A 17,144-nucleotide genomic window follows, 5' to 3' on the forward strand; every position below is an offset into this window, starting at 1 on the left:
TCTTGTCTATATACTGGGTTTTTTGGAGCTTACAGTCCCCAAGAGGGCATTTGAAGGCATAGACGACGTTAGTCTCTTTTAAAGCGTTCTGTTTTGTGTCTGGAGAGTTTCTCATGAGTAGGCTGGCCGTTTTTCTGGTTTTATAGTAAATCGTCAGTTGTATCCTCTGATTTTTGTCTGTAGGGATAACGTTTCTATTAACAATATCTTTCAGGACCCTTTCCTCCGTTTTATGAGCTGTGGAAAAGAAGTTCCTGTAAAATAGTCTAATAGGGGGTATAGGTGTTGTGTTAGTTGTCTCTTCAGAGGTTGCATGGCGTTTCACTTTCCTTCTTATGATGTCTTCGACGAAACCATTGGAGAAGCCGTTGTTGACTAGGACCTGCCTTACCCTACAGAGTTCTTCGTCGACTTGCTTCCGTCGTTCTTCCGTCGACTTGTTGTTAACGCATATGTCGACCGTGCTCTCAGCCACAGCTCAGAATGGAACCTGATAACGCTCCACACTCTCACAAATATGAAAATGTTCCCTGGATATCACAGAACGCTCAGGTTATAAAGATATGACTCTTTAAGCTGGGTTAGTTGAAATATAGGGGTGGGACACCGTCACATACCTCTCCCCTTAAAATAAGAGTCATATCTGATCAGTACACACGGGAAAGGACATCTGCCACTACATTCTCTTTTACCTTAATGTGCCTTATCTGTAACCAATATTCTTGCAGAAGTAACGCCCATCTCGTTAACCTCTGGTTTGAATTCTTCATCTTGTACAGGAAGGTCAATGGGTTATGGTCAGTGAATACTAGTACAGGCCTCGCACCTCCTCCCACGTACACATTGAAATGCTTTAGAGACATGACCAAAGCTCGGGCCTCTTTCTCGACGGTACTGCAGGCGCGCTGGTACTTTACAAAATTTTTTGAGTAGAAGGCAACTGGTCTGTGTACCTCGTTTCTTTCTTGGGCCAACATGGCTCCTATTCCCATGTCACTGGCGTCGACATATAGCATGAATCTTCTGAGAAGTCTGTGGATATCAGAACAGGGGCCCTCTGTCAACAGGCTCTTCGTCTTTTCAAAAGATTCCTGGCAGGCCTTTCCCCACTTCCATCACTTATTTTTGGATAACAACTCGGTCAGAAGGTGGGCTATGGTAGAAAAATTCTTACAGAACCCCCTGTAGTAGGCTATCATTCCCAGATACCGAAGTAATTCTTTTCTTGTTCTGGGCACGGGGTACTCCTTGATTGCTGTCACCTTCTGATCAACCGGGGTCACTTCTCCTTGTCCTATAATGAACTCCAAGTACTCCCAACGAGCCTTTCTAAACTCTCTTTTCGCTAGATTCACTGTCAAGTTCGCTTCCTCAAGCCACCTGAACAATTCCTTGAGTTGGACCAAATGTGTTTCCCAACTGTTGGCATACGCTGTCATCTATGTACACCGTGCATCCTTCGGCCCCCTGAAGCACCTCGTTCATCGTTCTCTGGAAGCAACTGCTGCTGTTTTTCAATCCGAACGGCAGCACCTTGTACTGGTATTGCCCATCCGGCGTGACGAAAGTAGAAATCTTCCTCGCCTTTGGAGTCAACGATATGTGGTAATATCTCTTCAGGAGATCGACCTTCAATACGTACCTGGCGTTGCCTTCCTGGTCAATAAAATCATTCATGTGGGTCATAGGATGAGAATCCGACACGGTGATGGCTTTTACCTTCCGATAATCCGAAAAAAAGGTACGTCCCATCGCTCTTCCTTACCAACAAACAAGGCGAACTCCATTCACTGTTACTGGGCTCCGCTAAGTCGTTCGCCAGAAGATATTCCACTTCTTTCCTCATAAGCTCCTCTTCTCCGGGCTGATCCGACAAGCACTTTGCTTAATCGGCCTATCACCTCTCACTTCCACTTTTGCATCACACTCCTGTGGCGTGGGGGCACGTCCGTGAAAACAGACTCATTCTCCCTCAAAATGTTCATCAATTCGGCCCTCTGCTTCCCTTTCAGATGTTGTAATTTCTCTCCGATGCTTCCTAAACTCTCGGCGTTGGAAAGATGAGTGCCATCAGCACGGGCCCATTTTCCTTATTCCTCCGGTAATTCTTGGTTCAGTCTCATACACATAACTGCTCTCCTCTCTCCTTCTGGTCGTACCGTCCTGTTCCGAACGGTGGCCTTTCCTTCTTCCTGGAAATACGGCTTCAGACGATCTATATTAGACACCTGCGTCTTACAGGGTCGGTCCGGCATGCTGATTTCATAGTTCACCTGGCCTATACGCTTCACAACCCTGTATCGTCCTTCAAAATGCGGTTCAGTCATCTTGCTCTTTCCGGGTAGCAGCACACTCACCCGGGTCCCAACCTGGAACTCCCTTGGGACGGCCTTCCGATCATACCAATCGGACATCTTCCAGGGCCTCCCTCAGATGCTCGGCTGCCAACTTCTTCGCATTTCCAAGTCGTTCCCTGAATATATTCGTCAAATATTCGTTGACTGATTTCATGGCCACTCCCGACGTCAGCTGTTTCTTCAGCATCGATAGGTAACTACGCACCTCGTGTCCATACACGAGTTTTAACGGTGAGAATCCCAGAGACTCTACCACTGCGTCCCGTATCGCAAATGACATCTGATACACGGCCTCATCCCATTCTGCTCCTTGTTCGGCACAGAACACTCTTAACATGGTCTTCAAGGCCGAGTGGAACCTTTCGATCGCTCCTTGCAACAGCGGTCTGTAGGGCGAAGACCGAATCTGGGTTATCTTCCAACTTGCAATAGTTTGTCTAAACCATTTGATTGGAACACGCTCCTACAATCAGTCTGAATATTTTTGGGCATCCCCAACCAAGAAAAAAATCGTTGGAGCTGTCCCATAATACTTTTCGATATTAATTGTCGCACTGGGACCGCTTCCGGAAACCTCGTTGACGCACACATAATTGTGAGCAAGTCGTTCTTCCCTCTCTTCGTTCGGCGCAAGGGTTCCACACCGTCTATCAGTAGGCGCTCAAACGCTGGTCCGAAATCAGGAACAGGAACCAGAGGGGCCCTTGGTATTGCCGATACGTTCTTTCCCGCCCTCTGACAAGGAAGACATGTTTTGCAATGACGCCTCAAGTCGGTGTCCATTCCCGGCAAATAGAAGTGTTCCCTGATCCGGTTCAGCGTCTTGGTTACTCCTAGATGTCCTGCAGGGTCCACTGAGTGCGCCAAATCCAGCACTGCTCCTCTGCACCGAGCCGGTAACACTACCTGCCGCTTCACTCCTAGTGCCTCCTTATCGGCCTCCACTGCCTCATCAGCATCTCCTCTTCTAAGTAGAAATGCGTAGCAGTCTCGGGTCCAGCACGACCTCCTTTGGCCTCTCGTATCAACTCGGAAAATTCCTCCTGCTGCAGCTCGCCCAGTCGAGCGCGATCCAACTCGAGAGGACCGGCGAAAGTTATCTGTACTTCATCATCCGGGCTCCCACCACTCTCCATCTGTCCTCCGGGTTCCTCGAAGAGTCGATCGATTCCTAGGCTGTCAGGCACATCCTCTCCAGCCTGACCGGATCCTCTCGTTTCACCTTCAACACACTGTCTCGGGATTACTGCGCACACAAGGAACACTCCCTCAGCGATCTCCCTCGCGTTTTCCCAGGAGTCCGACGCTCTGTCTCCCTTTCTATAGTGTTACAAACACTCCTCGCCCTTAACGAGGTTTGGGAGTACACATCCCCACGGGAGTCATTTCCCAAAATGACCTGGGCCTCCATCTTATGCATCGAGGCGCAGACCCCCACCACTAGGGTCTTGTAGCCGTAGTCAGAGTCTAAAGTCGCCTCGTGAAGGGGCATCCTCACTAGGCCACCCATAGTGGTCACCATGGCCACCATGGCTCACTGGTGTTCTCATAACCCTCAGGGAATAGGGTCTCACTCACCAGGGTAAAGTCCGTCCCAGTATCTCTTATCATCTTTACTGGAATGGGGTCGGCCTCCTTTACCTTCACAGTACCCTCACAAATAAAAGGATGACTCTTTTCCTCCATTTCTAGTGGAGATCTGTTCGAAATATTCTTGGCTCCTTGGTCGACCATTCTGACCAGTCCCACATTTCTGTCTTGCCTGGGGCGACCACATTCACGTGCGAAGTGTCCACGCCCGCCACAATTAAAACACGTGCCTCTCCTGGGAGGCGACTCCCCACCTGTCACTCGGGTAGTGCTCCCGGAAACCGCCGTCCCCTGGGTTCTCCTCGCACTGGTCATCGTCTTCCTGGCAGCGTTCCTCGCTCCAACACCAGTCCCGGCGTTTCCCCCTTGGGGTCTCCTCACCGGTTCCCCTGAATTCTTAGACTGGTTTACCTCGCTGGGTAAACTACTCTTGGGAGAGTCCCCGCCCGTTCTTGCTCCTCCCGAACTCTTGAAGTTCCCCCCAAACCTTGGGTAAGGTGAGTGTCTGGGTGGTCTCTCCTTTCTGAGATGTAGTGCCTCCTCCAGCATGTCGGCTCTGTCTGCAGTAGCCTTAAGTTCCTTAATTCCCGCCTACTTTATTCTGACCTTGAGTTATGGATGGAGCATCGACATGAATCTTTCCATCACAATCAACTGTTTCAGCTCCTCCATCGTCTCTACCTCTTCGGCCTTCAGCCATCGTAGGAACCTGCACTCCATGTCCCGAGCAGTCTCAGCATATGACGTACCGGACGCTCTTGTGCACTCACAGAAGCGTTTCTTGTAAACCTCCAGGGTCAGTCTATACGAGTGGAGCACCGCTTTCTTGATCGTGTCATATATGGTGTACTCCTCGATGTCCAACATGTTATAAGCCTCTCTGGCCTTACCAGTCAATCTACTCTGCACTAGCGCCGCCCAATCCTCTTCCGGCCATTCCTTTAACGTCGCAATCCTCTCAAAATGGTCGAAGGCCTCTAGAGGGTCAAAGGTTGGTAGATCGCGCTCCAGGGCCTTGAGGTTATCCCGCCGTGCAGGAGTCGAGGGCAGCCCACACTCAACCTGACTCAACTTGCCCTCCTTCTTCGCTTTTATTTCCTCCCGTCGCAGTTGTCTTTCTCCTTCCTTTCGTTGCAGTTGGGCTTCACCCTCCTCTCGCTTCAACTGAGCTTCGCGCTCCTCTCACTTCAGATGAGCTTCGCGCTCCTCTCGCTTCAGCTGGGCTTCGTGCTCATGCTCCTCTCACTCCAGCTGAGCTTCGTGCTCCTCTCGCTTAAGCTGAGCCACACGCTCCTCTTGCTTCAGCTGGGCTTCGCGCTCCTCTCGCTTCAGCTGAGCTTCGCGCTCCTCTCACTTCAGCTGAACTTAGCGTTCCTCTCGCTTCAGCTGGGTTTCGCGCTCACGCTCCTCTCGCTCCAGCTGAGCTTTGCTCTCCTCTCGCTTCAGCTGGGACTCAAGCTGCATCTTCATTAACTCCATCTTTATACTCCTGCTGCTACCGCTGGATCCCCTGCTGCTTCCTTCATTGCTCCGGTTCCCACCAACACTGGCAGGTGCTTGGGACGGTCCTTCCCTGGAGGCCTCCTCTCGGGCCTTGAGCTGAGCTATGATCTCAATCCGCCGCTCCGCTACCTTGGAGGACCTCAACCTCAAACCAAGGTGGTCCGCCACAAGCTGCAGCTGGGCCTTGGTGCACTTTTCCAGCACCTGCTCTTCCCTCGACTCAATCATTTTTTTCACTCTATCATCCTTCATCTCTAGGCTATTGAGTAATCGTATACAAGGGAATATACTAGCGAGCTGTGTAAACAGAGACCAATATCGACCTTAGTACACTCGTCACTGCACTTGCAATTCTTTGCCACACTGTTGTTCGATGATCCTGGCAAGGTCGCCACGGTCAAGGTTCGCACCCCCTTCCTACCTCAATAGTTGGGGCCGCTTCCACGGGTCTTTGTCCCTCTGCACCTGGCGCCACTACTCGACCCGGGGCTCCCCCAGTCTACTAAGAGCTGACCTTATATATATCCCTAGTGAGTGGAGAGGTTCAAGTCTACCAGTATCACCTGTGCTCCTGGCAGTATGGGTTCGAGTCACTTTTGGGGTGTGAGTTTTTGTTTGCATGTATGCCTGGGGACCGTTCAGGCTTGTAAGCATTTGTATTCGTCACGTGTGCCTCAAAGAATGACGTGATTTTATAAAATACTACGCCCAAGATTACCATCAGAGTGCCGGTGGGGGGGCGAGGGGGGTTCAAATAGCTTCGGCTATCACCTCCTTTTTGACCGGTCGTGATGGTCAAGTGGATAAGGTGTCCTGTACACACCAGTTGCATTGTGCTCCTGGCAGTATGGGTTCGAGTCACTTCTGGTGTGTGAGTTTTCAGTTTCATATAGTCCTGGGGACCATTCAGGCTTGTCCGCATATATATATATATATATATATATATATATATATATATATATATATATATATATATATATATATATATATATATATATATATATATATGTATGAAGAATGCAGGTAACAATAAAGCCTTTATTATATTATTCCTAATTCCTAGAGCCTCCATCTTTTTAATAAATTATTCGTGTGGCACTGTATCAAAAGCTTTGCTAAAGTCGTCGTACAAAACATCACAAACCTTACAACTTTCAACTGCCACAACTATTTAGTCGAAAGTTAATTTATTTATTTATTTATATATTTATTTATTTATTTATTTATATGTGCAAGAAGGTACATTGGGTTTGTGAGGATACATAGCATGGTGATTTCAATCTTGTAAAGCCACTAGACACGCAGCGTTTCGGGCATGTTCTTAATCTAACATAATTTTACGTAGGTAAATTCTTTTTAAAATGATAACAGGAACATTGGAAAAAAAGAATGAGATGAGAGAGATTTGTAGGTATATTAAAACACATAGGTAGCTCAGATTGATTGCACTGGCAGCTTGAATGTAAGTAAAGTAAAGTAAAGTAAATTTTATTCAGGAAAGTACATACATCGTTTATTTACAAACATAATGTTGGATTTATAGATAGAACTAGTACATACAATACCTAAAGCCACTAGTACGCAGAGCGTTTCGGACAAGGTGAGGGGGAGGAAAAACACTTAAACTAAAACTTAATAGTAATTGAGCTTAAAGTATAAAATGCGTTGAAAAATAATTTAAAATAAGGGGGGAACATGGTAGAAAATAGTTAATATACAAGTTGGCCAACAAACAGCATTGTTTAAAAATAGTAAGACATGGGTTGACGATGAGTCACAATAACGTGGCTAAAGTATGTTGACGAGACCACACACTAGAAGGTGAAGGGACGACGACGTTTTGGTCCGTCCTGGACCATTCTCAAGTCGATTGTGACAATCTACTTGAGAATGGTCCAGGACGGACCGAAACGTCGTTGTCCCTTCACCTTCAAGTGTGTGGTATGGTCAACATGGTTTGAAATTTAGGGGTAAGGTAGGTTACATGGAGTTAATTAGGTAGTACTTAGTTTTCATCTTAAACTGGTTGAGAGAGGTACAGCCTTTGACATGATTGGGAAGGTCATTCCACAATCTGGGTCCCTTGATTTGTAGAGCATTTCTAGTTTGATTAAGTCGAACTCTTGGAATATCAAATAGATGTTTGTTTCTGGAGTGGTGCCCATGGGTTCTTTTACAACCTTCTAAGAAGCTTTTAAGGTCAGGATTGACATTACAATTCAGAGTTTTAAATATATAGAATACACATGAAAGGATGTGCAGTGACTTAATATCTAACATATTCAGAGATTTGAGTAAGGGTACCGAGTACTGTCTGGGGCCAGAGTTAGATATTATTCTAATAGAAGCTTTGTGTTGGGTAATTAGAGGACGTAAATGATTTTGGGTAGTAGAACCCCAAGCACAATTACCATAGTTGAGATAAGGATATATGAGAGAGTAATAGAGCGTCACCAGGGCAGGGCGAGGAACATAATATCTGATCTTGGAAAGAATGCCAACAGTTTTAGAAACTTTTTTTGCTATATTTAGAATGTGTCCCCCAGAAATTCAGCTTGTTATCGACACCAAGGAATTTACCATCAACTTTACTACTGATTTGTATATTGTTTATTCTTAGATTAATTTAATTTGAGGATTTATTACCAAACAAAATATAGAAAGTTTTGTCAATATTAAGGGTGAATTTGTTAGCAGTTAGCCAAAGATGGTCTTTATTTAGTTCAGTATTCAGAGTGACATTTATAGCAAGTGGGTCAGGATTGGAGAAAAGGAAAGTTGTGTCATCAGCAAATACGATTGGTTTGAGGTCTTGAGAGGCATTTGGAAGGTCATTAATGTAGATGTGAAAGAGGAGAGGGACAAGTATACTGCCCTGTGGAACACCAATGTTTATAGGTAGTGTAAGAGAAATGGAATTATTCACAGAGACATACTGAAGCCTGTCAGTAAGGTAAGACTAAAGGTATTGCAGGGAGTGACCTCTGACTCCATAATGATGTAATTTAAGAAGGTTTTGGTGGTTGATAGTGTCAAAATCCTTTCGTAGGTCCACAAATAACCCAACAGGGAATTCATTTTTATCAAGAGCTGTAAGTTAATCATACTAATAAGAGCATCATTAGCGCTTTTATTGGGTCTGAAACCATATTGGCAGGAGCTAAGTATATTGAGTTTGGCTAGATATAAGTAAAGCTGCTTGTAGATTAGCTTTTCAAATATTTTAGACAAGGTTGGCAGAATTGAGATAGGTTTGTAATTGTTGACATCAGTGAGATCACAACATTTGTGGACTGAGGTTACTCTCGCTTTTTTTAGAATATCCGGAAAAGTTTGGAGTTCAAGTGATTTGTTGAAGAGCAATGCAATGGCAGGAGCTAGAAATCTGGAGGCTTTTTTGTAAATTAGAGATGGCATCTCATCAAGGGCGCTTGACTTAGTTTTAAGGGAAAGAATTACCTCATTAACTTCAGAGGAAGTAGCGGGAGCTAGGTACAGAGACTCTGGATAGTTACCTGTATGGTAGTCTTTAATATTAGTGAGTGAGGATGGAATATCATGAGCAAGGGATGTACCAATGGATGAAAAGAACCTATTGAATTCAATAGCAGTGTCTGAGGCTATTGAAGGCAGAAAGCACACCATCGTCATTGGATAGGAGAATTGTTTTTTTATTCAAAATCTTTTTTGAACCTAATATTTGGGAAATAGTGCTCCATTTTTTCTTAATATTGCCCTTAATTTGGGTAAATTGATTTTCGTAGTATTTTATTTTGTCTCTTCTAATTATTTTAGACAGCATGGATGAGTAAATCTTTGAATTTTTTTTGGAGACGACTCCAAACGTATACTTCTTTTCAAGGTCATGTTTTTTATTAATAGATTTAAGTGTACCCTTTGTAAGTCATGGAGTGTTTAACCTTTCATTTGTAACTTGTTTCGTTAGCATTGGACAGTGAGAGTTATAAAGGTTCAGAGTTTTCTGAAGAAATGTTTTTACTGCTAGGTTGATGTTTACTATGTCACTTAATTCAGCCTCCCAGTTGATATTAGCAGCAGCAGCAATAAAGTTGCTTATAGAAATTTCATTGTGCAACCTAAAGCTTATCTTTCTTGTATCTGAAGGTGATTTATTAATGTTGGTTAGGAGAAATGAGGGGTAATGGTCTGTGGTCCTATCAATGATTATCCCCTAAAGTAAGTGGAGAGATTTTATTAGTCCAGATGTGGTCAAAAGCAGAGGCAGTACTATCAATGATTCTAGTAGGTCTAGTGATTAAGGGTATGAGGAAGCAGGAATTCATTCAGTTGAGGAAACTAGCAGCAGGAAGGTTTTCAGACTCGCAGAGGTCAATATTAAAGTCCCCTGCTATAATTAGATGGTTTTTGTTCAGTCTGTTATCTAGTATTAGATTTCTAAGGTTAGAGTTGAATTCGGACACATCAGTGTTAGGAATTCTATAGACTGCTCACACAGTCAGGACAGACTCAGGACCCTTGACTCTGTTACTGGCAAAGATATACTCCCCACAGGAGTCTCTAGTTCTAATTGCTTTTAAGCATGTCAATTCTTGGTGGTAGTAAAGAGCAGTACCACCACCTCTCTGAATTGGACGACAATTGTGAATTGCTGAGTAGTTTGATATTTTAAAGAGTTGTGTAATATCCTCTTTTAACCACGTTTCAGTAAGTATAACAAAAGATAATTTGTTGTCAACAGTTTGAATCAAGGCACTAACATCATCAAAGTTTTTGCTTAGAGATCTTACATTCAAGTTAATTACAGAGATATTGAGATTATGTGTTAATACATTGTTTACATCATGTACTGTAATATATCTGCAATTTTGATCATTAAAATGATGATTGTCAGAAATACTGGATAAGAGGTTTAGTTCTTGGTCTATACTGGTTTGCATAAGAGGGCTGGTTCTAGGAATACAAGGCAAAAAAGGCAATTACAAAATAAACAAATTTTAATATAAAGAGGGGGGGGACATAAATATATGCAAGACTATACAAGAAAAACACGAAACGAACAAAAAAATGAGGTAGATTGCTTGCAAGTACTCTCAGGTACACTGAAAGTAATAATTTGCATTTTAAGACACAGGCAAAGCCAGGGGTACAATGGAGTAAGGGAGTATAACCTAGGCAACCTAGGTAATAATGAAAGCAAAGAAAAAAAGTTCAATAGCAAGGTTAGCACCAACCGATGAAAAGAAGCTATTTAATTTATTTACAATTTTTAAATCAGTTGCCGGTGTTTAGCCATCCTTAGAGAGTTTTGTCTGGTTATGTGAGTGTTGTTTAGTTCCTATGATATTAGAGATTGCTTTTCATGTACTTTTCATGTTGCCTCTTGCTTCTTTGAATCTATTCTCATAATATGAAAATTTTGCTTTTCTTAGGATACTGGTAAACATTGATGAGTACCTTTAAATTGCTTCCTTTGTAACTAGGCCAATCCCAAGTTTCCCTTCATATTCATGTTTCTTGTTGATTAATTTGAATATGTCACTTGTGAGCCACGGATTGTTTATTCTTTTGTCAGTTACTTGCTTGGTAAGGAGGTGGACAATGAGTGTTGTAGAGGTTTATAATTTTGGAGAGGAAGAGGTTAGCTAGTAGGCATCCTTCAGTCTCGGGAGACTATGGAGTTGCGCCCTAGTTGTCAATCCTGGTGCAGCGTCTGGTGTGACTGATGAGGCCAATCCGAGAGTGGCAGTCCATCCCACACCGAGCACAAACGAAGTCCGATTCTGGTCTGTCTTCCTGGCTACCGGCTTTCCTACTCTGTCTCTTTGCCTCCGATTCCTTGGCAAGTGACTCCTCGAACTTGGAGAGACCTCGTTGAACAGACTGCCTCCAGGCTGAACGGTCTGCAGCCAGTGCCTCCCATATAGCAAGATCGACGTCCATGGCTTTCAGGTCCCTTTTGCATACGTCTTTGTACCGTAGCTGGGGCTTGCCTGTTGGACGCTTTCCCTGCCTCAGCTCTCCGTACAGGAGATCCTTGGGGATCCTGCCGTCGCCCATTCGCACAACGTGCCCGAGCCAGCGCATTCGTCTCTGTTTCAGCATTGTGTACATGCTGGTGATTCTTGCTCTCCCCAAGACGTTGTTGTTTGTCACCTTGTCCTGTTAGGACATTACCTAAGAGGTTAGCTAATGAATTTATATCCTGAGTATTATTGAATTCAGATTCCCAGTTAATATTGTGAAGTGCATTTGTAAGGTTGTCTATAGCTGCTTCACTGTGTAACCTGAATGTAAGTTTCTTGCTTTCTGGTGGCGTTATGTCCATATTTACTATGAGGAAGGTAGGATAGTGGTCAGTTGTTCTGTCAAAGATTATACCAGATACAAGGGGAGCTGTTATGTTAGTCCATAAGTGATCCAAAGTAGTGTCAGATGTTTGAGTGACTCGGGTGGGCCTGGTGATTGTGGGGATTAGCATACAGGAGTTCATACTGTTACGGAAATAGTCAACTTGAGAGCAATTTTGTTGACAAAGGTGAATATTGAAGTCTCCTCTTAGAATGATGTGAGTCTTGTTTTGAGACATATTTTCTCACATGATTCCATGTATGTACTGTATACCCATCGTGTGAGATGGGAATATCAGATGAACTTATGAAATGATTCCTAGTTATCAATGAATGATATTTCATTGATATAATATTACGAAGGAGGTAGTGTGCATGGGTCTTCTCACCTGTGATGTCACAGCCAATATCAACACAGGGTCCATTTTGTGGACACACAAAAAAGCGTTCTGGTAAGTAAACACAAACATTTTATATTTTATTAAAATATTATCTTCTTTTTTTAGTAATGATTAGGCCTAGTGTCTCAGACGGCCCTATAGAGACACCAGCTGCTAGGTGTAGTGCCTTGGACGGCCCTGTAGTGTAGTTGTGTAAGGTATACGAGTGCTAATGAAGGGCCACAGGTTTTTTTCGTATAATTCTAAACGAATAGTTTATTTATTTATTTATTTATTTATTTATTTATTTATTTATTTATTTATTTATTTATTTATTTATTTATTTATTTATATACATACAAGAAGGTACATTGGGGGTTAACAGAGAACATAGAATTTAAGTTGAAATAACATTCTTGTAAAGCCACTAGCACGCATAGCGTTTGGGCTGGTCCTTAAACTAGGGACTGGTCAAGTCGTCTACTGCAGTTTCGGATACCGCACTAGAAACAACTTCGTTCACTGAGAAGTTTGTACATACAAACCATTTCATTCGTATATGCGCTGGTTTGTGTTCGTTGCTGTTCTCGTCTGAATAAATACATGACACTTCATCATCTAATCCTGTCAATGGCAGGGCTGATGCAGCATACACGGTAATCAAGGATAATACTTTCCAACGCAGAAATGAAGAAAAAGCGCGTATTGAGAACTATGCCTCGTCAACGCAAGCAGAGCTAACTGCCATTGTTATGGCGTTAAGGTTTCTTGAACGGAACACTAATGGTGCAGTGATTTGCCTTGGTTCAAAAGCAGCACTGCAAAGCCTAAGTAAAAATCGGGCAGAAAATCTTGCAGAAGTCGCTGAAATTAAGAGAGCTGTGAGAGTACCTACCAATCAGGGAAGAGTCATCAAGTTCCTGTGGATCCCCTCCCATGTTGTAATATGTGGGAATGAACAAGCAGATGGGCTGGCTGCTGAAGGCGCTAAAGATCATATTGATTACTTCATACCCAAGACTCTACTACAAATTAGAGGTATTGTCAGGCAACATCACCGTGACAAGGTAACTGAGGAAAGGAGGATAGACGCACAAACCAGTGAATCTGTACGATGGTACAACATGGTTGCAGTTGGCAGTCCCAATCATTATTGACGAATAGGAGGAGGACGAGGGAGAGAATCAGTAATAGCGAAAATCCGTCTTGGATACAAATATCCATGGAGATACAGAATGGAAACGACTGTTGACTGTTACGAATCTCACTAGGATTCTGCCATTACTCTTGATTCTCATATTACTTTATTGTCTTGTTCTTTAATATAGCATCTAGTTGTATAATATAAGATTTTGTATGTTATATATATATTATAGCATGCAGTAGTGTGCCTGAGTTACATTATATTGTGTGAGGCTTTTGGTGTTAATTTCTCATGTAGTTTCTCCGTGTGGGCGGTTGACCATATTTGGATATGTCCAGTGTGGGAACATTGTTGTCAATCGAGTGTTATAGTTGTACATTGATTATTCCCATATTTTGGTTTCTGTATTATTGTATGGAATGTTGTACCAGTGTTTATTACTCTTTAGTTTAACAATGTTTTGAATATTAGTGCTGCGTTTAATTATTAGATTTTCCACAATGTTTTGTGTGGACGGTTAGTTGATTTTTTGGTAGACGCTTGGCCTGCGGTCCAAGGCGTGGGCAGAAGCGTGGCGGCTGAAGTCGAGAGGAGATGTGTTCTAAGTTAAGTCATTGGTCACTGTTATTTTAGCCCATATAAATGTTAATTATCTGGTTAGATCATATTGTATATATCTCTCTAATTAATCCATGTCTTAGTGATAGTGCTCATGTCTCAATAAGGAGGTTATTCTATGATTTGCATGCTGAAGAATATTTCTGGTTATTATTTATACAATTAAGTGTTGTTATGATTGTCCCCCTTAGCATAAATATATTGTTCTCCATTTTATGCAGTGATGTATATTTACCCCTAGACAGTTGTTGGCAAGGCCGATTTATTATTTTCTTTATTGCACTGCGGGGAGAAGAACCTTATTTAGTCTCAAGGGTGGTAACATTGACCTGCGAAGTTGCAGAATTTGTGATGAGGGTGACGGACACCGCCTTGACAACTATCTACGTGAATGTGAACACCTGAGAGACACTAGAAATATGTGTAGAATAATGAAACCCACATTGTTTGAGTTAGGAAAACACTGTTTGTCAAATATTGATACGGTTCTTAAAAGATTCCCCCATTTTGCACCTGCAAGATAACGTAAGCTTTTATGGGTTGACAGATGTTAATCTTCTTGTTTGAGGAGCTGTTCACTTGAGACAGTTAAGCAAGTCCCAGCTGTGTCTGGGTGCAAGTGACAGGATGAACAACCCAGCGGGTTTTCTTCCTTTTGGGGAGTGTTGTACATGCTGCTATGGCGGTATGTCCACTCACAAGATGAGTGGCGCTGCCCAATAAACTCGCCCCTGGGGGGCAAAATTTAAAGATTTGAAAAAATTTACCTCATCTTATAATTAGCGCTTCCATTATCAATGCTTAGCGCATTGTTTGTATTACTGTGTTTGTTAACAAAGCGCACTCTTATCAGAGAAAGGAATTCAATTTTTTTCTTTATTATGCACCCCATACCCATCTCGTGGGCAGTGGCGTAAAGGATTACAGAGGCATATAATCGGTTCAGCAACTGAACACTCTAGTTCGTTTAGCTTAGCAAATAACAATCGTTTGACGCTAGTTACAAAATTATTAATTTTATATATACATGTACACATACTCATACATACATGTACATATATATACATATACATATATACATACACATACATATTTAATCACCCACACAACTACACACATAAATAATCTTTTGTGTCACAAGTGATTCAGCAAGAGGCTCACAACAGTCACAATACAAGGAAGATTTCAACTTAGATTCAACAGAGCAAAAGAAGTTGTTAAACACATATGGCAAAATCTTACTGAAGTGACCATACGAGTAATAAATACTCATTCTCCGCCCAAGTAAAACAGAAACAAGCAACACTTAGTAAGCCAGCCAGAGGCTTAGGGCCCGCGCAGTAATATCCCTGCAAAAAAAAAAAAACTGTACAAGGCACTTTACATCTATGATGAGTCTCACAGTTACTAGTCTTGCTCCACACCCACCAAACTGGGCGGCAGCTTTACAGTCATGTGCATGCATTACCTACTGTAAGCAAATTTTGGATACTTCGCTAAGATTTCGGGCAGCACATGATTATGAATGAAGTACTTACACATTTCTTGGACACTATTGATGGTGTTTGAAGATTGAAGGGAAGAGAACTATCAGGGGGTAAAGCGCCAAGCCATTAAAACTATATGGCACTTGGAAGGGGTCTGGTTAAGGATTTGGGATGGCACGGGGGAAGGGAAGGAATGGTGCCCAACCATTTGGACGGTCGGGGATTGAACTCTTATCAGAGAAGACATCCATTATTTGAATAACTAGGTGCAAACCATACCCCTTATAGTTGAAATCTATTTATTTATATACAAGAAGATACATTGGGTTGTGAGAGTACATAACATTTGTTAAGAGGTACATTGTACCAAAATTTGAATTGACGGAGTGGGTAGCACAAGATACACTGTGAGTTTGAAACACATTTAGAAACAAGGTACCTCCGAGGGAGGCTAATTTATTATGCACCCCATACTCAGCCAGTGAGTAGTGGAGCAAAACATAGATTACATGGTCATAAAGTTTTGATCAGACCTCAATGGCTATTTTTACATTATCATTTACAACTAACTTAAGTAAAATAATACCGTAGTGTTTGAATGACGATGAAGGAAAGACCCAATACATGTGAAAATGTGTTATTAAACCAAATTTTGGGACGAACTTACATTTATCAAGGTTTAGCAAATAGAAAGAAAGATCTGGGGGTTGATATCACACCGAACCTGTCCCCAGAGGCCCACATCAAAAGATTATTATCGGCGGCATATGCTAGAGTGGCCAACATAATAGCCTTTAGAAAATTGTGTAAGTATATAACAGCTCAATATCAAAGATTGACGTCTACTAGAAAGGGTAATTACACTTTCTATAGAAACAGTAAAGAGCAACAAATCTTTCAGTTAAAGAGACCCTACTAACCGCAAAATTACTCTTAAGGAAGCTAAATTGACAAATATAATTAATTACGAGGAGAGACTACGGGAATTAAACCTCACGTCACTGGGAGCCGGAAGAGTTTGAGGGGACATGATACACATACAAGATTCTCAAAGGAATTAAAAGGGTAGATAAAAACAGACTATTTAACATAAGGGGCACATGCACTAAGGGACACAGGTGGAAACTGAGAGTCCAAATGAGCCATAGAGACGTTAGAATGATTTTTTCAGTATCAGAGTAGTATAAAAATGGAATGCATTAGGAAGTGATGTAGTGGAGGACACACACACACACACACACACACACACACACACACACACACACACACACACACACACACACACACACACACACACACACACACACACACACACACACACACACACACACACACACACACACACACACACACACGCACACGCACACGCACACGCACACACACACACACACACACACACACACACACTCACACACACACACATGGGGGGATTATGAGGAGGATTGAAACAGAGGATGATAGTAGGAGGCTACAAGATGACCTGGATAGACTGAGTGAATGGTCCAACAAATGGCTGTTGAAGTTCAACCCGAGTAAATGCAAAGTAATGAAACTAGGCAGTGGAAACAGGAGGCCAGGCACAGGATACAGAATAGGAGATGAAGTACTTAATGAAACAGACAGAGAGAAAGATCTAGGAGTTGATATCACACCAAACCTGTCTCCTGAAGCCCACATAAAGAGAATAACGTCTGCGGCATATGCGAGGCTGGCTAACATCAGAACGGCGTTCAGGA

The 17,144-nt window shown here is 42.7% G+C and overlaps 1 long non-coding RNA gene across 1 annotated transcript; it reads left to right on the forward strand.

Moving 5' to 3' along the window:
- Positions 1-6,492: 6,492 nt before the first annotated feature.
- On the forward strand, positions 6,493-14,671 carry LOC138356716 (uncharacterized). The gene is made up of 2 exons (XR_011224564.1): positions 6,493-11,069; positions 11,614-14,671. It is a non-coding gene; the product is annotated as an uncharacterized lncRNA (long non-coding RNA).
- The last annotated feature ends 2,473 nt before the right edge of the window (positions 14,672-17,144 follow it).

The sequence above is a fragment of the Procambarus clarkii genome, chromosome 74, assembly GCF_040958095.1.
Source record: "Procambarus clarkii isolate CNS0578487 chromosome 74, FALCON_Pclarkii_2.0, whole genome shotgun sequence".
NCBI lineage: Eukaryota > Metazoa > Arthropoda > Malacostraca > Decapoda > Cambaridae > Procambarus > Procambarus clarkii.